Source organism: Chlorocebus sabaeus, chromosome 9 (assembly GCF_047675955.1).
Source record: "Chlorocebus sabaeus isolate Y175 chromosome 9, mChlSab1.0.hap1, whole genome shotgun sequence".
NCBI lineage: Eukaryota > Metazoa > Chordata > Mammalia > Primates > Cercopithecidae > Chlorocebus > Chlorocebus sabaeus.
In genome coordinates, this window is record NC_132912.1 from 14,715,713 (window position 1) to 14,738,232 (window position 22,520).

Genomic DNA, 22,520 nt, shown 5'->3' on the forward strand with positions numbered 1-22,520 from the left:
GGTTAACATTTGAAGTGCTTACTGCACCCCAGGCACTGTTTTAAACACTCATACTTCATCTCAACCTTCACAACAGTTCTACGAAGGAGGTATTATTATCCTTATTGATGGAGGAGTAGCTGAGGTCCAGGGGGATTAGCAGCCTGCCCACGGTGATGCCACTGGAGGGGCCTAGCCAGGACCCGGCCAGGTCCCAGCCAGGTCCACCTGATGCCAGAGTGCCAGCTCTTACAATAGTTCATCCCTTGCTAATGGAGCCCACAGGCTAGGAGGCAGGAGAGATGAGGTAAAGCTGTCTCTTCCTGATTTGGAATCAGGCAAACCACTTTTTAAAATGTTTTTAGAAAAAGACTGAATTCGTCTTTTGAGCCCCTCTCTGTGAGTCCAGGTAATTCCCTCCTAATTCCTCAAGCTTGCCCTCTCTGTTCCTCAGTTTCCTCTTGCTTCCCTGGACCACCCCATTAAATGCACCACTAGGCTTGGGCATTCATGACACAGCCCATAATCACCTGCCTCCCCTACCAATGTGTGTGTGTGTGCATACACTCACACACATACCCGCACACGCACACACACACATACACGCATGCGCACACACTCACACAAATACACACATGCACACTCACACACATATACGCGCACACTCACACACATACCCGCACATGCATACACTCACACACATACCCGCATCCACAACACTCACACACATATACGCGCACACTCACACACATACCCGCACACGCATACTCACCCGCACACGCACACACTCACACATACACGCATGCGCACACTCACACACATATACGCATGTGCACACACATACACGCATGCGCACACACTCACACACATACGCGCACTCACACACATACCCGCACACACACACACCCACACACGCACATACCCGCACACACACACACACTCACACACATACCCGCACACGCACACACTCACACACATACATGCACACACACACGTGCACGCGCACACACAGACTCTTCCAAAAGCTCCAATTTGCTCCCTGTAGCTTTCAGAAGACACAGGGTAAACAAGTCACCTAATTAAAAAGGAAAATAATTCCTTGACCTTCCTAGAGATGCTAAAATGCATAACTTTTAAAAGGTAACTTATTCACAAAGCACCGTTTGAATTATTACACAGCCAAAAGAATGACCAAAATTGGATGGCAATTTCCAGAAGCGTCCGGAAAGAGAGTTGTGTGGAGAAGTCATCTGGCTACTGCTCACCTGATCTTGATTTTTTTTTTTAACTGTATATCTTCTCCATTTCTGAACTCAGTGTAAGGTGATCCTGACTGTGCCTCTGGTGAACGCAGGAAGGACTGGAAAACTGGGGTCGGGTGGGGAGTTGAGCAGGGAGCTTGCTAAGTGTGTGGAGCTGGAGACCACCTATAGTTTGTGGCTGGATTTTTAAAACACAACACCTTAATTAATGTTCTGCCAGGTGTAGTGAAAATGTGCCTGATGAGCTTGAATTCTTATTTGCTTCCAAAAGCTCTATGTGAAGGGGAGTCCAAATTAGGAGATGAAAACACAGAAGGAAAAAAAAAAAAAAAAAAAACTTCAACTGCTGAGTTGTATGGGTCCAACAAAGAGTAACAGAATTATACGTCCTTCAAAGCCAAGCTGGCTTTGTTGATTTCCATGTGAACCAACTGGCCTAAGCTGACCTCCATTTCCCTTCCAACGCAGTCCAGCTGTGGCTTTCAACCCCGGCTCACACATCAAAATCACCTGTGGAACTTCAAAAAAAACCCAAAAAAACAAAAACTGGTGTCTAGCTCCAGCACAGGGAGCAGAGAAGGAGAATCGATCAAGATGAGCCACAAGTACAACACGGCCTGTGCCACAACACAACCATGTCCAGAGGGCAGGCTGGGGCGAACTGCAAGAACCATTTGGTGGACCCGACTCTTCTCCCCCATCTCCAGGACCAAGCGCATGAGCCAGCTTTCATGAGCGCAGCTTTGCCAGCACTGAGGTCTGAGTACCAGGGACACGGTGATGAACGGTCCCGGCAGACCTGCCAAAGAGCTTCCATTCTAATGGAAACCATACCAGGGAGATTTAAATCCCCCTGTTCTCTTAAAAAAAAAAAAAAGGAGGGGGCAACTGAAAAGGATCCCAACTGAAAAGGATTCAGACTGAACTGATGTTTCAGCACGGAACTTCAGTCCGATAAGCCCGTGGCTTCTCACTCAGTTCTCAGAGGACTTTTCTGTGCAGTATTGGATTAAAGGAACTGTAAGAGCCTTCTCTAAATGTGGAGAGAATCATACTAGTATAAACCTCAACCTCCTCCTCCTAATTCTTTCCATTTTCATACAATCTCTGAATTAACAAATGCACAACCCTTGCTTCCCCAATCTCATTGCAACCTGCGTGCCAGGCACTCTACAACCCGTTGTTCTACTCAATAACCTGATCCAGACCATCAGTTTTAGTCCAGTGGCCCTTATGTACCCCACACTCTCAGCCTGAGTGACCACCGTGCTCTAAGACCAATGGTTTGTCCCATCTGCATTCTGGGTGGCTTATTTTTATTTATTTATTTTTTGTCTTTTCTTTCTTTCCCAATTGGAACAAGCGCCCATCAAAGGCTTAGGAGATAATAAAAGATGTACAAGAACAACTCCAAGCTCCCTTTTAAGAGTCTTTCATCTTTCTGTAAAAACTAAACCAAGATACACAACATATGAGTGTCACCTAATATCCCATGCTAATTCAGAAGCAAGCTATATGAAGCAATAGGAAACACAGAGCCGTCAGAGTGGGAAAGCCCCGGAGGCTCGAGTCAGCGATGACACCACAGGGTATTCAAGGAGCACCGATGGCCTGCAGGTGGCAGAAACAATGGAGGACGCAGCCTGAGTCAAGGAGGACTCACTAGGTAAGGGCAGGAAATGGGGCTGAAGAGGTGGAATGAGCAGTCAATGGAAAGATCGGGAGTCAGGTGTGGCTCACCTGCGACAGGGGCCTCAGCAAGAGACAGGTATGGGGACACTGTTTTAGGCACATGGATTAAAAACACAGCTGCCATCAACATTGATTCAGCCTGTGTAAATGGCGCACCAGTTTATTCTCCACAAGATCTTAATTAGGGTGGCTCCTACCACCTCCATATTCCTATCATCAAAATGGTTCAAAGGATGCCAAAGCCCCCATGTTTACACATTAGAAATTCAAAATTGCTTCCTGATAACCTTCCTGGGCTTTTCATGTCCCTGTTTCTCCCCCTATGGAGCAGATGACTGTTCTGGGAGACAGCTAGCGGCAATGAGTATAAACAGCCAACTGTGTGGCCATCCCGCTGTAATTCTGTTCCCTACACATCTGTCAACTGGGTGTCAGGCACAGGGTGTGCCACTGGGTCAAGCTATACAACGAAACCAGCCTTCATTCTCTGTCTTTAGAAGGGAGCAGGACACCTGGAGAGTAAATGCCATCTTGTGTAGAGTCACCCACAAGAGGGAATCTGGTGAATTCATCCTCCCATTAATTCATCAAGTATTTAGTCTGTGTCTATTAAGTGTAAGGCACTGTTCACAACAACATAGGCCTAGCAGCAAAGGACACAAAGCCGCTGCCCTCTTGGAGCCTGCATTCAGGTGCAGGCAGCCAGCTGACGAACCGAGGGAAATACAGTATCAGGCCGCGCAAAGCGCCATGCGGGGAAATACAGGTAAGGCAACAGAGTGGCAGAGGCTGCACTATTGTGGATATTCATGAAACACCACACTGAGAAGACAGCAGACACCCGAAGGAAGTGAGGGACGGAGCTCAAGGCTACCAAGGGAAAGAGGTTCGGGCAGACGGAGCAGCAAACACAGAGGCCTGGGGCAGGTGGCAACAGTGAAGAGGCCTGACCAGGAAAGCGGCAGGGAGGCGGCATGGTCAGGAACCGGGTTATGGTAAGGCTTCCTACCCTCAAAACCACAGGGGGGCAAGGGCGAGAGGCCCCACAGTTGGTGGTCATGGCAATACAATAATGATAACAGTAACACTCTCCATTCCTTATTTAGATCTGCAAACCTTTCCTAGTCTAGTCTAATACATAAAAGAAAGAAACAAACATAAATAGTGGTTTCAACAATAAAAAAGAATAAACCACTAGGTTTACTTAGATTGTATTTTCTTTTTTTTTTTTTTTTTTTTTTTTGAGACAGAGTCTCACTCTGTCACCCAGGCTGGAGTGCAGTGGCATGACCTTGGCTTACTGCAACCTCCGCCTCCTGGGTTCAAGGGATTCTCCTCCCTCAGCCTCCCGAGTAGCTGGAACTACAGGCATGTGCCATCACACCCAGCTCATTTTTTGTATTTTTAGTAGAGACAGGGTTGCACCATGTTGGTCAGGCTGGTCTCAAACTCCTGACCTCAAGCAATCCACCTGCCTTGGCCTCCTAAAGTGGTAGGATTACAGGCGTGAGCCACCATGCCCAATCTTAGAGTGCATTTTCTACTCCAAAAAGTTCAACTCATACTTACTGATGGAAAGTAAATTCGAACATTTTCAAATGTAATGATGATGTTAACCAGTAGGGATGCCCTCAAATATAATATCCTCAATTGTTTTAAGCAGAGGACAGAATGGTCTTTTAATCTAAAATAATATTAGAATATGTAATTCAGTAGTTTTCCATCACAGTCTACACTTCAAAGTGTAGTGATGCACCTTCCTAAACAGTCTTGGGAGAGATTCTAAACCCTGAGAGTCACTGACACATTTAACTAAAGCCACAGAACTATACATTCAGCTGGAAAAGTCAAAGTGATAACGTCTTCAAGCTTTACTACAAGTGGTAGAGGCAGAGTTGCTAATTTCCTGCTTTGTGGGTGCTTTGCAGCTTCTGTAGACATCTTAATAACCAAATGTAATTATATCATAAGAAATGTAAGACAAAGAAATACAAACATGATGAAATCCTCTACTTGCAGGAAAACAGAAGATCATCAAATCTGGAGTCCTGTCCACAGAAGACAAAAGTCTGGACGTAGCAATCCTTTACAACAATATCATGTCAGCCACATTATTAGCTGCAAACATGCTTTCTAAGTCCAGGAATAAGCAGGGAACTCATCCCCAGAGGTGAGCTGCCCTTTGCATTTTTGAAGCCACTTGAACTTCCAGCCATAAAACTGTGACACTCACACCATTGGCAAACAGTTCAGACACAATAACTCAGAAGTTGATTGCATGCTAATTTCCATGTTATTTCTCAACCATGAGAGTAGCTCTATTATCCCTGTAGGAAAAGATATCCTTTGGCCATTTCACTTAGATAAGAAACAGACCTTGCCTGAGCTATAACAGAAATGAGAAAAAGCAAATTATATCTCTGCTATATGTGAAAGTTTAATTTCTGCAACTTTTCTTGAACAAGTCAAAGCTTCTCTATTCAATCGATGAACTGCTACTGAAATAAAGCAGAAAAACTGGGAAGCTTAAAACTGCCACAGAAAGGTTACAATAGTCTGTTAAATAAATAAAAACTTGAGGGGGAAAACAGACCTTTGTTACCACTCAAACTGAAAATGCTGGGGTTTTACACATAGAAGGCAACCTACAGATGAGGGAAACAGTTTAAACAGACATTTCTCTCATAACAAAAAAGTATTTTTTTTCTTCTGATTTTAAAAGTAATGTGCTGATCACACAAAATTTGGAAAATACAGGAAAGTATAAAGAAAATTTCCCCATGAATGCATCATTTAAAATATTTATATTTTGATACATTTCCATTCAATTAATACAAATACACACCTTTTCATTTTGTAGCAAAATTGGGATATTAAATAGTTTATTACATTTGTAAGCATGTCACCCGTAATAACTTTTTCAATATATGGTTGCAAAATCTGCCATTACATGAATGTATTACAGCTGACTTAACTATTCCTCTATTGTCCTATTCAAAATGCAAGATAGACAAATTAATTTTAATGTAACAGAATAGGAAAGACTATTGCTATGGCTTCAGAATACTGTAACTAACCTTTCAGACACTACCACTTGTCAGGTTTTGCTGTGATATCAAGGAAGAATGTCCGTAATTATTTGAAAAGGTTATTTCAATTCTCTGACCTTTCCCAAGGATGTAACTGTGTGAAACCAGATTTTCCACATATACAACCCCCAAAACAACCTATCCCAACAGATGGATTACAGAAGCAGATATGAGAACCCAGCTATTTTCTATCAAAGCTGGTTATGAAACAGATTCACAAAAATGGAAAATAATGTCACTCTTCTCACTAAATTTTTTTTTGGTTTTCACTTTTAAAAATCACTAAAGAGATATAAATAAATAAAACAATGTCAAACATTCATCTCATACTTCTTTTGTTTTAGGAAGGTTATTCTTCATTATAAATGGCCTTTTTATTAGTATGTAACAGGTTTATTATTATGTTTGTTATTTTTAAGTGAACTTTTAAAGTTTCTCAGTTTTAATTTTTAACATAGTAAAATATCAATAGATAGAACCAAAAAAAAGTTCTTTAAGATTCTCGAATATTTTTTAAAACAGTGTAAAGGGGTCCTGAGGTCAAAAAGATTGAGACCCAGTAGGTAACAGAATAAAGAGTTTAACAGATAAATAAGTCCACTGACATTGTGTTTGCTTGTTACTGACTTCTGCTTAAAAAGAGACTGCTCCGAGACGTTGAGCAGATCAGCGGCAGCTTTCTTGGGTAGACTTCTTCCTTTTCCGGCCACATTTAGTCTCTGAATAATGAGGCCCCCAAATACTTGATCCATTTCACCATTCTATATGAAAATACTTTTCCAAGCAGATACTGCAGGCTTGTGAGGAAACAGCGCCCCCAAGAATCGGAGATGCAGATCTCTCACCCGACTACCTCACCACTTATTTGTTTAAAAAAAAAATAAGATAAAATATTATCAAACTATTTTTGCTGCGGTAAGGGCAAACTGATTCAGATGGCGGTATCTGAAATACCCTTATCTCCATGGTTAATCATCACCTATTTTTACTTCCTCCCACCCGAATTGCACAAGTTAATTCTGTGAATTCTGCAGGGCAAATGGCACCAGTTTCCTTCCACCTGTTAGTGCCCAGCTCTCAAGAGAAATAAGAAAACACCCATTTATTTCCTGTTACAGGTTTACTTTCTAATCAGTAATAATCCAGCTGAAACACCCAAAATTATTATAACTATACAGATATTTCTAATATCTCAAGAACAGGAATCCTACCATACTATTATCCTACTCTTCCATACATAGTATTTTCTACACTTTCGTCCTAAAACAACAAAATGGTCATACTTGAAAATCTGGGCTGGGCTGGGCTGGGCATGGTGGCTCACGCCTGTAATCCGAGCTACTTGGAAGTCTGAGGCGGGAGGATCACTTGAGCCCAGGAGTTCAAGACCAGGCTGGGCAACACGGCAAGACCCTGTCTCTAAAAAATCAATTTAATTCTTTTAAAAATTGTGCTGAAAATTAAAACAAACTCTTTCATTAAAACACGTATTTATTGAGTGTATAGCATGTGCCGGGCATATGTCTGGACACTAAGGATAAAGCAGTAAAACTCTCTGCCTCATGGACTTACTTATCATAGCTTATTTTCTACTGGGGGAAGCAGGCATTTGACAAAGGAGTAGCAATGAAGTGTGCTGGGTTTTAACAGAGGAAGCCGAGGTCACCATGAGAACAGACCATGGAAGTCCAGGGAGAGCATGTGATGAAATGCAGTCCAAGGGAGAACCCTCGACAGACATAGGCACGTGGGCTTGGAGCACAAGATGGGCCAGAAGAAGAAAAAAGATGGGGCTCAAGCCTGGGGTTAGGGCACAGATACAAACCCAGACTCCCCAGGTAATGGGTGAGGCCAAGTGCTGAAATAGAGGACACTGAGGAAGAACCAGGTCAATGGATCAGAGAAAACAAGGCAATCTGTTAGAGACTCATTGCATTTTAGATACCTGCAAAGCATGCAGGCCTATGAAGGATGCCCTGACGTGGGTGCTTGAGCTCACAAGTTAGGTAAGGGCTAGATACGTAGATGTGAGAGCCAAAATCCTATAACAAACGAAGCGGCTGAAACTGCTGATATTCCTCAGCAGGGTGGCAAAAGTGTCCTCAAAATACCCAAATATAAAGGGGTGGGGAGAGGAAGAGGAGGCTGCAAAGGAGGCTGAAGGAGATAATCAAGAGGGAGAAGGAAACCCAGGGGAGGGTGTCTCAGGCACTCAGAGGGCAGGGAGATGTTTCACAGAGGAGGATGCACTCCACAGTGGTAAATCCCAGCTAGCAAAGGCTGCTGAGAGGCCAAGCAGGAACACAACCAAAGGGCCCTGTGGAACTCGCAGCAGGGCGGACATAAGGCCTCTCTCCAGCGCTGGCCTCGTGGGCATGGGACCTTCACAGCCCCTATGCCCGAGGGGCCCCATGCTTCATTTAGTGATTTGCTGCTACCATCTTGAAATTCTTAATTTTTGAACGAAGAACCCTGTATTTTCACTTTGCACTGGACCCAGAAAATTTTGCAGCCAATCCTGACCCTCTGGTATCAGTTTCACTAAAGTAGCAGAGATAAAAAACAGAATCTAGTGGATTGAGGAGTGAAAAGGGAATGAAAAAATAAGTAGGTAGCAGAGTGACTATAAGGTGATCCCACATTCCTCTCCTCCTACCGTTCACTTATCACCTGCTTCTAACAACAGAAGATGGCAAAGGTGATGAGATGTCACTCCTGTGATGCCATCATGCTGCAATCTTCCACCCTTGCCAGCTGTAAGGAAGGACCCATGTGGCATCGAACTGCAGGTGGCCCATGTCCCACAACTGCAGGGAAATGAATTCTGCCCATGACCTGGGGAGCCTGGAAACACTCTTCCTCAGGTGAGCCTCTGATGAGACCACAGCCCTGGCGCCCACATGGACAGAAGCCTGGTGAGAGCCTGAAGCACAGAAACCAGCTAGGCTGTGCCCGGGCTCCTGACCCACAGAACAGGTGAGGGAACCAATACAGGTTGTTTATGATACTGAGTGTGCAATCATTTGCTGTATAGCAGTAGGTAACAGTACAAGGCAGAAAGTAGAACATGCTCTCAAAACATTTAATCAAGAGAAGGGGAGAGAAAGTGGTCGCAGAAAGAGAAGAGTTCCATCAAGGACTTGGGTTCTGTTTTTGTCTTAAGATAGGAGAGGCCTGAGCACTTGTAAATGCTAATGAGAAGGAAATACCGGGAGAGAGGTTTAAACCGGAGGTTGGAGAGAATGGTGATGCAGAAATGGATTTCTAGAGAATAGGATTCCTCTTTCACTATAAACAGAAAAATGAGAAAAGTACAGGTCCAGGAGCAGGCGGATTTGCAAAGGGGCAGTGGGAAGGTCAGAGAATGGCCTTCGCACGACTGTCCCGTGAACTGTGGAAAGATCATCTGCCGAGAGTGAAATGAGAGGAGGAGGGATGGGCTGAGTATGAACCTAGAGATTTAAGAAGTGTGGAGGAGGTTGGAAAAGTCATTAAGGAGAGGAAGAGGGTTGAGGAGGAAAATTTGATTTCCAGGCAGTGTTGAGGCCCTGGTGAGGCACAGATCAGGATCAGAGATGCAACTGTGTAACTTTCTCTGGCAGAACTCAGAAGTCCAGGGACAGGCATGGGTGGCCGCCCAATCCTCTAGGACAGTGAAGGAAGGGATTCCAGCGTGTTGACAAGCGTGTCGCTGAAATGCTGGAATTCAAAAGCAGAGGCAAAGTCCAGCAGGAGCAGAGGGGTTGGAAAGGGACCTGGAATGGGAAAAATCTTATGTTCTTATGGTAATCTGTCAGCTGAGCTGAAGGACAGAAGCTTCTGGTGAGTAGGATCTCTGGATTTCAGCTCAGAAGCGGTTTCTGGTATTAACAGTGCCTTTTTAGGGTAACCTCCTCCTCCTAGTTTGAGCAGTGCAAGTCCTGTGTCCTGTGAAACTCCTTAGTCCTCAGACTGAACATCCCCATCCCATAAAGCTCTAGCCACCACTCCATTCTCAGGCAAACCAGGCCGCTGGTCACTCAGCTCCAGCTGCCATGGTGTCCCCAGTGAGCTTTAACAAATACTGACCTGACTGCAAGCCAGAGGCCAAAATTTTCAATGAACGAAAGAGGAGCTATGACCAGGAAATGCTAGAACTGAGGGTAGAGGACAGAATACGACTGAGACAAGGCTCAAAGAAGCAGCGAGGGGAAGGGTCATGACCCAAAAGTGGCCATAAGGGCAGGAACCTGAGCCCTGCCTCCAGATCCCATGGCACACACCGGGTGGGAGAAGGTGCACTCCCATTCCCAAGGGAGCCGAGGCAGCAGTGAACTTGGAGAGCAGCTCTCAGTTAGACCAGGAGGTGAAGACACTGGAGGAGGCTGGCTGATCTGAGGGTTAGATCAGGAGGTGAAGATACTCGGGTAGGAGGCGGCTGGCTGATGATTCCAGGGTTAGACCAGGAGGTAAAGATACTCGGGTAGGAGGAGGTTGGCTGATCTCAGGGTTAGATCAGGAGGTGAAGATACTCGGGTAGGAGGAGGCTGGGGGATCTCAGGGTGAGACCAGGAGGTGAAGATACTGGGGGAGGAGAAGGTTGGCTGACGATTCCAGGGTTAGACCAGGAGGTGAAGATACTGGAGGAGGAGGCTGGCTGATCTCAGCGTTAGATCAGGAGGTGAAGATACTGGAGGAGGAGGCTGGCTGATCTCAGCGTTAGATCAGGAGGTGAAGATACTGGAGGAGGAGGCTGGCTGATCTCAGCGTTAGATCAGGAGGTGAAGATACTTGGGTAGGACGAGGCTGGCTGATCTCAGCGTTAGATCAGGAGATGAAGATACTGGGGGAAGAGGAGGCTGGCTGATCCCCGGGTTAGACCAGGAGGTGAAGATACTGGGGAAGGAGGCAGCACGGGAGCTGGCTGATCCCAAGGCAGGAGCGCAGCACCTGGTGGAAGAGGCTGGAGGGAAGGGAGGTGGGGTGGGGCTGAAGGGGGAGGCAAAGAGCAGTCCCAGGAGCCTGGAAGGAGCAGGAGGGGCAGGGCATGAGGGTGGGATCCTAAATCCCAGAATCATCGGCAACATAATAAATGGCAACTCCAGGGGAGCTGGCGTCCGATGATGTCTGTGGGACACGGTGCATAGGTGGAGATTTTAACATACTGAGATTGCTATTTGGTATAATGACATGTTTATCCTGAAGAAATGAAGTTAGGAATTTTCTGAGCTACAGAATGAAGTTTTTGGTTCTCATCGAAAAGTCCGTTGCTCTTGGAACTCAATTCTCAGAGGTTTGTTTCACAAATCATCATCCTCGTTCTGATGTTTATTCAAATCTTTGCCCACCCTTGAGTCTCCTTAAATTCCTCATATTCCACGAATGATGCGTGTTTGTTATCTGAATCCAGAAAACGCTCATGGGTTTGCAGATATAACTGCCAATAACCAATATAGAAATAGAGAGTGTAGAAAATATTTCTTGACAATAAAATCAGAAGGAAGATTTGAGTTATCCTATCCCCATGGAAGGAAGGGGAAGGTACATGTTGTGTTGTGGTGAGCTGCAGTTTGCATTGTGCACGTGTGTATGTATGCATGCATGCGTGCACACATGTGTTACGTTAAGATCATAACACCTGGTGATCTATATTGTTCCAGCAAAAACTTTAGCATCATTTAGAAAAAAATATAGCAGAAAAAAAGTCCCTCAACTCAAGAAACACAGGTACTTCTGTTCAGTGTACCCTTCCTCTTAAGTTTTGGGGAAGATGGAAATAGGCCAGGACTGGAGGTGTGGAGCCCCCACACAGTCAGCTCACAGGTCAGCAGAAGTGACAGGTACTCCAGACTTGAGACCTTGAGGGAAACCAAGGGTCCTGTCTCTTCTCTGACATAATCAAGTTCTTTCTTCCCTTCTTCCTCCTCAATGCAAGGCAGTGCTTCCCCAAACAAGATATGGGACTCTCGCGCCTACTGAGACGGGCAGAGAGCCTCACAGGTGTCAACAGTTTCGAGAACCTTGCCCAGCCTCAGCCAACAACCAACCAGGCAGGCTGGGCAAGCCTAGAGGTTCCCGGAAACCAGAAACTAGGGTAGAAACACCCAGCAACTCAGGCCCTTTTCTAAAACAGAGCTACCAATACATATATATTTATAAATCACTGTCACGAGCCATAGAAAGGGAATGCCTTTATAAATTAAAGCATCCAAATGTTAAGCCAATATTACTTTGGATAGCATTTATCATTACTACAGAAAAAAAATTGTATGTAAATAAATGTGAATGCAAACAAGGTAAATAAGTGCCCTATGTTAATATAAGTGTAGCCCATATTTTTTCTGAAATGAAACGACACTGAAAATGCACCTACCAAAAAAATGTGGGGGGTGTGTGTGTGTGACCTGTTTGTCTACGTCAACATTAGATTTTTACCCAATATTTTTACCCAGTCTGTGTACACCAAGGCCCAGCAGGGCAGGGTGGTTACACAGTGTATGTAGCAAGACAAGCCATAGCCACTGCGAGAATGACTGCCCAAGAGGAAGGCGAGCGTTTAAATCTCCTTAGACGGGTACCGACAGGGACTGGAAATGCTATTTCCACTGTGGTCACCCAAGACATTCTCTCCCTAATCCTAACCAAGAAATAAGAAGCAAATTAAAGGCTGGGTGCCATGGCTGATGCCTATAACCCCAGCAGTTTGGGAGGCCGAGGTGGGTGGATTGCTTGAGGTCAGGAGTTCAAGACCAGCCTGGCTAACATGGTAAAACCTCATCTCTACTAAAAATACAAAAATTAGCTAGGCGTGGTGGTGGGTTCCTATAATCCCAGCTACTTGGGAGGCTGAGGCAGGAGAATCACTTGAACCCCAGAGGCAGAGGCTGCAGTGGCCTAAGATCGTGCCACTGCACTCCAGCCTGGATGACACTCCAGCCTGGATGATCGCACTCCAGCCTGGATGACAGAGTGAGACTCCATCTCAAAAAAAAAAAAAAAAAAAAAAAAAAGAAGCAAATTAAACTCAGCACATATTAGTGTTTTGTTGTGATCACGTGTTCATATATATATATATATATATATATATATATATATATATATATCTCCACAACCACAAGGGAGGAGGTGAGGGCAATGAGCAGAATGCTTTCAAATCAAGAGTTATTTTGCTAAAATCAAATACGTCTCAGCTCAGGCTGCTACAACAAGCTGCCATAGGCTGGGGGCCTTAAACAACACTTGTCTATTTCTCACAATTCTAGAGGCTGGGAAGTCCAGGATCAAGGTGCCGGCAGATCAGGTATCTGGTGAGGGCTCCCTTCCTGACTGGCACACAGCCACCTTCTGGCTGTGTCCTCACATGGTAGACAGCAGAGAGAGTGAGAAAAAAGCTCTCCTGTCTCTTCTCCTGGAAGCACTAATCCCATTCTCAGGGGCTCTGCCCTCATGACCTAATCAGCTCCCCAAGGCCCCTCCTCCTAAAACCATAAGGGGTTCAAATTTCAACATACGCATTTTGGGGGTGACACACACATTCAGACCATAACCAGTACTTCAAAATATATTGATCAGGCCTACAATCTTCACTAGATAGTCAAACTTTACTGGAAATAGATATCTTCAGAGAAAATGCATAATTATCAGGATCCTAGACACTTTAATAGACCATGGATAAAATCCTGCAGATAAAAGTTAGGGAATCCAAAAAGATTTCTTAAAAAGCTAAGTAAAGGGTGACTCATCCAGAGTTTGACAGACACGGTTGGCATCTGAAGAAATTTTAGGAAAAAAAAAAAGTTCACAGCTGCAGAAGACACAACCTATTCCAAAGCTCTCTTCCTGGCAAAGACACATTATTCAACACCACTCACTACAACAACATATAATTTTTATTTAGTCTCATACAGGTCGCCTGTTCTGTTAACAAGTCTAGGTTCACACAACATTTTCTAGAGAAGGACTACATTATTCAACAGCCCCAGAAAGGTCCCAGTGTTTATTCTCACCTCAGATATCTATTTTCTTGTTTATGTTTTAATCACGAGCATTTAAGGTGGTGAAAAATCATCCTTTAGCAAGAGAAGAGTTAGTCCAGGAAGTCATCCCCATCCCTGTCACCCATCAAGGCCTAAGCGACAAACGGTTACAGAGACTGACCTAACCTCACCTCGGTAGATACCAGCAGGCTCCTTAAGTCCAAGGTAGCAAATAAAAAGACTGCAGTAAGAATGCACCTCCTGACTGTGGTAGTTCCTTAGAGCGGTGAAAAAGAGCACCCAAAACAAGAATTAACCATCCCCTAAAGAGCTCTCTTTCTGGATACATCAAAAGAGCCACAGTTCAAGTTCAAAGAGAAACACTCTAGCAACTTCTGAAAGCAGGAACTGTGTGCAACTGAATGACCTCATCCGGCACAGAAGCCAGAAAAAACAATGAAAAACAAACCGTACCAACTCTGGTACCAGTTACTGACCTTCCAGACCAAGGGATCGTGCTGGTGGCACTGGTAAAATGTACTTATACGTAAAAAATCCGCTCCTCTACTTTAAGCAAATGTGCACGCAAGACCTCTCCAGCCCTACCATCCCCATTCCGACACTCACACAACCTGACTGCAGGAAGCACGCGTGAGTCAACCTCCAACTGGAGGAGGCCAAGTTCTTGCACTTCTTAGAGCATCAACACAACACCTACAGCACGGAGGCCTCAGACCAATCAGAACGGCCCTCCTGAGGCTGGGATTCATGGCATCACAGCCCACTTTACAAAATGTGCTGAGAATTTTCTATAAGGAAGGGCTGTGTTTAACACAGCAGAAGACGGGTGCAGTGGTGGGCAGCTGTGGTCCTAGCTATTCCAGAGGATCACTTGCACCCAGGAGTTTGAGGCTGTAGTGCACTATGATCACATCTGTGAATAGCCACTGCATTCCAACCTGGGTGGCAGAGAGACCACGTCTCTTTAAAATATATATATATATTTTTATATATATCTTTATATATTAGAGTGGGTGTATATATGCACATATACACACATATGCATATATACATATATGTATGTATATGTATATATATGTGTATGTGTATATACACGTGAATATATAAATACATACACATATATATACATATATATAAGAGCGGAAAAAAATTACAAGCAGAAGGGACTTGAGTTCCAGTCCCAATTCTGCCCAACTATATCTGTATGACCTCTGGGCTGAAGGATCATCCCCTCAAAAACAAGGAGTTTCCTTCCAGTTCTAGATTGTTATTACTAAATTATTAGGAAACAGCAAATACATTTCAAAGCAATAAGTATGGAATTACCATTGCAGAGGCACATACAGATGCCCATTTGGTGACATCTGGCCCACAAGGACATTTCAACTCCTGCACCAAGCCCAGTGCATGGCAGACACCAGCTACCTCCCAGTGCCACAGCCCTGCTCAGTCAGTGCACTGTGGAGAGAAACAGGCTTGGTGGAAAGCTCTAAAAACTGCTATGGTTTGACTCTGTCCCCCAAAGTTCGTATGTTGAAACGTAATCCTCAATGCAACAGTGATGAGGCCATGAGCGCTCCATCCATGAATGGATTAATGCTGTTATCGTGGAAGTGGCTTATAAAATGGAAGAGTTCGGCCCCCTTCCTCTCTTGCCCTTCCACCTTCCACCATGGGATGATACAACAAGAAGGCCCTCGCCAGACGCAGGTCCTCAACCTTGCACTTCCCAGTCTCCAGAACTATAAGAAACACATTTTTGGCTGGGTGTGGTGGTTCACACCTATAATCCCAGCACTTTGGGAGGCCAAGGCAGGAGGATCACTTGAGGTCAGGAATTCAAGACCAGCCTAGACAACCAACATGGTGAAACCCCATCTCTACTAAAAATACAAAAAAAAAAAAAAAATTAGGAGGGCATGGTGGAACTTGGCTGTAGTCCTGGTTACTCGGTAGAGGCAGGAGAATCACGTGGACCCCAGAGGCAGAGGTTGCAGTAGGCCGAGATCACACCACTGTGCTCCACCCTGGGCAACTGCATCTCAAAATAAATAAATAAGTAAATAAGATCCTTTTCTTTGTAAATTACCCAGTTTGTGGTATTCCATTACATCAGCACAGAACAGACTACAACAGTGTCTATAAACAATGCTGTTCGACTCACACTTGATTCACTTGGATTCCTTCCAAAAAAAGGAAGGAAGGAAGGAAGGAAGGAAGGAAGGAAGGAAGGAGGGAGGGAGGGAGGGAGGGAGGGAGGGAGGGAGGGAGGGAAGGAAGGAAGGAAGGAAGGAAGGAAGGAAGGAAGGAAGGAAGGAAGGAAGGAAACTAACTAGGGCCCAGGAGTTCATCTTCTTTTTCTGCTCCTTCTCTCATTATCTATCCTTCCCATGACACAGGAAATATTCTGGTGCTCTCAACATGAAATGCCACAAGACCACGTTAGATACTTAGGGGTTCAGCTTCCCCCTGCTTATAAAAAAATGCAAAATATTAGTTCAGTAAGAACAGGATTTGGTTCAATACACAAACACTGCGGAATATGCATGCCACCCTCAGAAAAAATACTGAATTAGTATTTAATAAATAGATAACAAGGTGGTATTTCCTCAGGCATCCTGACACAGTTATTCCCAACTGAATCTATAAGAGTGAACTGTTACTATTCTGTACCCTGAGACATCACAATATGTATGCACGGTGGATATAACTTATCCAATATCTCAAAGCTGAACCCTGGTTTTGTTGTTTTAACCTACACATTGCTAAGAAGGATCTTCTGTAGGACATTTTGCAGACCAGTACAAAAGCGCCCTGGGCAAACAACATTTGGGAAACACGGCCCTCACCTACACTTGCAGAGTTCCTGCCAACTAGGAGTTTCCGCTGTCACCCAAGTCTCAGAACAGAGCCGTTGTGGCTGATCACAACTGTTCACCTCTCGGCAGCCAATCAGACTAGCAGGCCAGACATACTGTTCTTATCCAATGGACCACAACTGGCCAAGAGAGGAGAGATGAGAAAAGGCTTAGCACACAGACCTCTCACAGATTATTAGTATATTTTAGTCAACTCCTAGAAAAAGAAGTACGAAATTATACTGTTAATATGAAGGGTAGGAAATAAAATTACTTGATTTTTAATAACATTACATCACACTTTTCCCCAAAGCATCTCCACCCCTGACACAAGTCATATATGGCCCTATAAATTCTGTATGAAGATGGTGAAATCTCTTCCTAATTCGTGTATAATTGGCCACAGCTAGCAAGTAATAGGATGATTGAATCCAGGCCTGTTTATTCCAAAAATCATATTACTCTAGGCTACAGTGTGCCCCATCGGAGAACACACCAGGAAAAGAAATATGACCTCCTTTATTAACAGTCTTTCATACTGACCTTTAATGAAAACACTGACTTTGCTGACCAGTGGGAAAGTAGTTCATAAAACTAAGTTATCTGTATGAATCAATAATAAGCACTAAAGGCGCTGAGCTTCCTGCACTGAATAAAGCAGGTGGCATATTTTTTAGAATTTCTAGTTTAAGTAGCTTGTACTTCCCTGTACTAGGGATCACATGCTAAAGACACTTTTTTTTTTTTTTTTTGAGATGGAGTCTCGCTCTGTCACCCGGGCTGGAGTGTAGTGGTGCACTCTTGGTTCACTGCAGCCTCCACCTCCCAGGTTCAAGTGATTCTCCTGCCTCAGCCTCCTGAGTAACTAGGATTACAAGCTCGTGCCACATCAGCTAATTTTTGTACTTTTAGTAGAGAAGGCATTTCACCATGTTGGCCAGGCTAGTCTCGAACTCCTGACCTCAAGTGATCTGCCCGCCTCAACCTCTGAGAGTGCTGAGATTACAGGTGTGAGCCACTGCGCCCGGCCAAGAAGCTTTTCAATGGAGAGCAATACAAACACAGTCAAGAAAAAGCACTGTGTGATGGCCTGGACACCAAGGGAACACCATACATGTCACAAAGGAGCTCACGCAGGCACAGGGGCCCAGGGAAATCTAACATCTAAAGGATCTTTAAGGTAAGGCCTCCGGACTTTTCTGACAGCCACTGACAACCAGAAAAAAACATTTTACGTCACAATGCAGACAGACACATGTGTGCCCGGGCTCACAAAACAACACGAATACCTCATATGGGCACACCTTTCCTAATCTACTTTATGTTTTAAAATGCAGGCTGTCACCCTCAGTATAAAAACACTGAGTCAGATCCAGCAAGAGATAAATGAATAGGCACTGTGGTCTATCCATACAAGACAGATATTAGGCATTTTTCAGTCTTAAAAAGGAAGGAAATTGTCACACATGCTACCACTGGACAAACCCTGAAGACATCACGCTAAGTGAAATAAGCCAGTCACAAAAAGACAAGTACGGTATGATTCCATTTATATGAGCTCCCTGGAAGAGTCAAACTCACAGACAGTAGAACGCTGCTTCCCAGGGGCTGGGAGGAGAAGGGAATGGGGAGGAACTGTATTATGGGTACTGAGTTTTGGTTTGGGATGATGAAAAAGTTCTGGAGACGGATGGTGGAGACGGCTGCACAACAGTGTGGTTAAAATTGTTTACCTTGTTATGTATATTTCACCACGATTTTTTAACATGCCACTAAAGTTGGCCAGGTGCAGTGGCTCACAACTGTAACCCCAGCACTTTGGGAGGCCGAGGCGGGCGGATCACGAGGTCAAGAGTTCGAGACCAGCCTGGCAAACATGGTGAAATCCCATCTCTACTAAAAATACAAAAATTAGCTGGGTGGGTTGCGGGCACCTGTAATTCCAGCTACTCGAAGACTGAGGCAAGCGAATCATTTGAACCCGGGAGGCGGAGGTTGCAGTGAGCAGAGATCGCGCCATTGCACTTCAGCCTGGGCGACAGTGCGAGACGACGTCTCAAAAACAACCACCACCACAAAAAGCCACTGAGTTAGAAAGCAGTGAACAATGGGAAAATGCTCACAAAATTACGGCTTTCTGTACTATGTGATATTGGTAAAACTACCACAGTTGGAAAGAAACCTTTACGGTAGTATTCTGTGGCATTAGAATCCTAACAGTGCAAATGCCTCTTTGTACTCTATTTTTTTTTTCTATCTATAAAACAGGAACAAGGATATTTACTACAAAATGAAAGAAGATCGCAATGCTCAAAAACTATTTTGTTAGAAAAGTTGAGAATACCATGAAAACCTAGTAAGAACAGAAATGATCAGATCCCTGAATAGAGAAGGGGTATTTTATTAGATTAAATCTTCCCAGAGTATTTGGGATCAGCAATGTGCCTCTATTAAATACGATGAGAAAACAGAAACACTGATTTCAAGCAGACCGGAAAACAAATATAATAATGCATGACGTTTTTTGATCAATAATTGTTTCTTCATGTTGTCAATGTATGCTTATTTCAAGGAAGTTTCTCTATTCAAACACTTCCATTCACTGACAGAACACTGCTTATGATGAAATCTTACAGAAAATATGCAAATGCCTTTTATGGTTGGATATGCCTCCTTGCCTCACAGGGCCCAACTGAGAAAATATTCTAATTGGATATTCTCAATGTGTAACTTACAAAGGTGTTTCTCTGTCAAATCCTTCCATTTCCTGACAGAAAACAGTTTATGATACATCTTAAAGCAAGCATGCTCATATTTGTATTTTATTGCTGGATTTTTCTGCTTGGCCTCATGGGGCCCAATGGAGAAAGAATCATGTTCTAATAACGTATTCTCGATGTGTGCTTACAAAGGTGTTTCTCTGTCAAACTCCTCCATTCACAGAAAGAAAACAGCTTCACGTGAATCTTTACAAAAGCGAGCGTACGTTTGCCTTTTATAGCTACCTATGTAAACTTGCATAGTACAAAGAAAAAAAATGCTAGTTTTCAAAACTGTTTCTTTTTAAAAACTGGATTTCCAAAGTATACAGATCCATATCAGAGTGTTAGCCCCTGATTTTCAGGTTGAGATCCTAGGATTTCAGCTCCCGAGATGACAGGAGAGGCCTTGCTCTCTGACGCTCATCTCCAAGTGCCAAGCCTTGGAACTCAGAACTGCAAACCTCTGCTTATAACGTAACAACTCAGGTCCACATGAATAACCATGATGAAGCAGGCCCAATGTTTTTAACCCCCAAGGTGAACAGAAGTATTTATTTATAATCTAGTTTTCTGTGCATTTGCCAATACTGAAGTCTTTTCCCTTTAAAATAAACATTTTTGGACAGTTAATACTTCTGTAACTGTAGTCAGCCAGGAAATACACTGAATCACATGAAGTTTTTTACTAAAGGTGGTATGGCTAATGCCACCTAAAAATGGCTCCCTTCCCGCAGTTCTTCCCAACGGAACTTAGTCCTAAGGCTGACACCCATTTTCATGTTTAAATAAGAGCTTCACGGGCTCTCAACCTTTACATCCAGAGCCAGTCCGTGCAGGTACAAAGCTTTCTTTCCATTTGGAAAAGTTCATTAAATGAAATGGTAATGGCTCCTCTTTCAAGCAGAATGAGCAACTACGCTAACATTTCTGTTCACTGCAAGCAGGTACCAGCCTCCCTAATGATAGGGACCTTCCCTGAGGGCGAATATCCTGCACTTATCTGTGCCCTGGATGCTGGATCCTTCACGTGGAGTTGAACAAACATGAGCTGAAGTAATACATTCCACAAACTCAATCCAGTCTCACTCATCTGTCTTCACTCTGCCAAACTTCTTTGAGTAATTTCCTAAATGTTAGAAATACAGCGAAGAAAAGTCTAGAATAAACAAGTTGCTTCCCTATCACGAATGCACATTTCCCTTGGAGATTCTGAAATAACACCACTGGCTTATAAATACGACAAGTCTTCACTGGGGGGAAAAAAAGAAACCCATCAGACTTGCCGAGAGAGGCGATCTTGCCAAATTGCTCACTTTCTGGTCCTGTTTATAGAGTGAGTGATAGCAGTCTTCATTTGCGACATATTTTCTGGAGTCCAGAAGCAGCTACCGGCCATTCAGAAGGCAAGAAGACCTCATCAACTGCACCCTCAGTCACAAGAAAGAATTATTTACTCGGGAATTCCTGTTCGGCAAAAGAAAAACACAACCATTTAAGAAGAGATTAGAACAAGGAAGAATGGGGTAGAAGAGTATGCTTATCATGCCTGGCAAATCATTGCTGGGAACAATGACAATCAAATTTTAATCTAAAGAATGCTGCAAGTTAGCTCACCTGTGCTTTATCACTACCCCAAGTACTGATTACTCAATCAGAGTCTCCAAAAAGTACAGCACGTTTTCGTTCAAACGCAGACTAAAAACGACAGCCTTGTTCACATTTCACTGTAAGACTTTACCAAAATTATAATGAAGAAAAAAAAAAAAGCTACACTCCTTTTCTATTAATATATACAAGCCTCTCAGGAAAATCCCCGGTGACAAACACCTAGAAAAAACCCATTTGTTGTAAGCAGCACTCGGCTCAAGTCCATAAATTGATTTTCTAAGATGTTATCTTAATTTGCTTCTGAAATAATTACCAATTTGACATACCAATTGTGAAAATTAATTTCTTAAAATGTTAGCTTATCCAAAGAAGGGTCAGCCAGCTAAGCATCATTTGGAAGCACCCATACTGACGAGTAGAATTCCTTGAACAGAGGAAGGCACTGAGTCTGTGAATGAAAACAAACTGAACTCCCTTGGAAACAGCAATGCTGAAGAAACCGTATTTCAATCTTCAGAAGCCAGTTACCTGGTTGCTGTAAAGCAGTGCATATTTAAAGCCTCTATTGCAAAGTAACGAAAATCTCACAATTAGAATAAACAGAGGAAACCAGTGAGAAGGTCATCTCAAAACGGTTCCTACCTCTCTACCCAGCTGGCAACTTCCCTAAAACTGCAACCCTGGGCTTTATCAAAAAAAGAAATGGAAATTCTACTTAAGTAAATCCAGAAATTTCCGTTTGTTGCATTACCCAAGTAAAAGCACACAAGGGCAACAGAATTTCAAAACCAAGTTGGTTACTCAATACCCCATATTAGGAGATAAGAGGAGGATAAAACTGTTCCGTCATTCACTAGTTCTTTCCAAAGAAGATTTGGAGTGTGTTAAAAGTCTTACATGTCTCACGCCTGTAATCCCAGCATTTGGGAGGCTGAGGTGGACACATCACTTGAAGTCAGGAGTTCGAGACCAGTCTGGCCAATATGGTGAAACCCTGTCTCTACTAAAAATACAAAAATTAGCCAGGCATGATGGTAGGCACCTGTACTCCCAGCTACTTGGGAGGCTGAGGCTGGAGAATCGCTTGAACCCAGGAAGCAGAGGTTGCAGTGAGCTGAGATCACGCCACTGCACTCCAGCACGGGCATTACAGCAAGACTCCGTCTTAAAAAAAAAAAAAAAAAAAAAAAAAGTCATACATTCAACTAGGTAAATAAAATAGCATTAGAAAGCCAGGCCAGGTGCGGCGGCTCACGCCTGTAATCCCAGCACTTTGGGAGGCCGAGATGGGTGG

The 22,520-nt window shown here is 43.8% G+C and overlaps 1 protein-coding gene across 10 annotated transcripts in view; it reads right to left on the minus strand.

Annotated features, from left to right (window-relative positions):
- The window catches only part of FAM107B (family with sequence similarity 107 member B), a 257,258-nt gene that overhangs the window by 39,804 nt on the left and 194,934 nt on the right, over positions 1-22,520 (minus strand). Inside the window, exon 2 of one of the 10 annotated variants that reach the window (XM_073018734.1) lies at positions 20,932-21,082. The exons of 6 other annotated variants lie outside the window; for them this stretch is intronic. The gene's annotated coding sequence lies outside the window, so the exon portion shown is untranslated. Of the gene's footprint in view, positions 1-14,158; positions 14,246-20,901; positions 21,083-22,520 lie in introns of those variants that run through there. 3 more of the 10 variants (XM_073018735.1, XM_073018736.1, XM_073018739.1) reach the window with 3 other exon arrangements.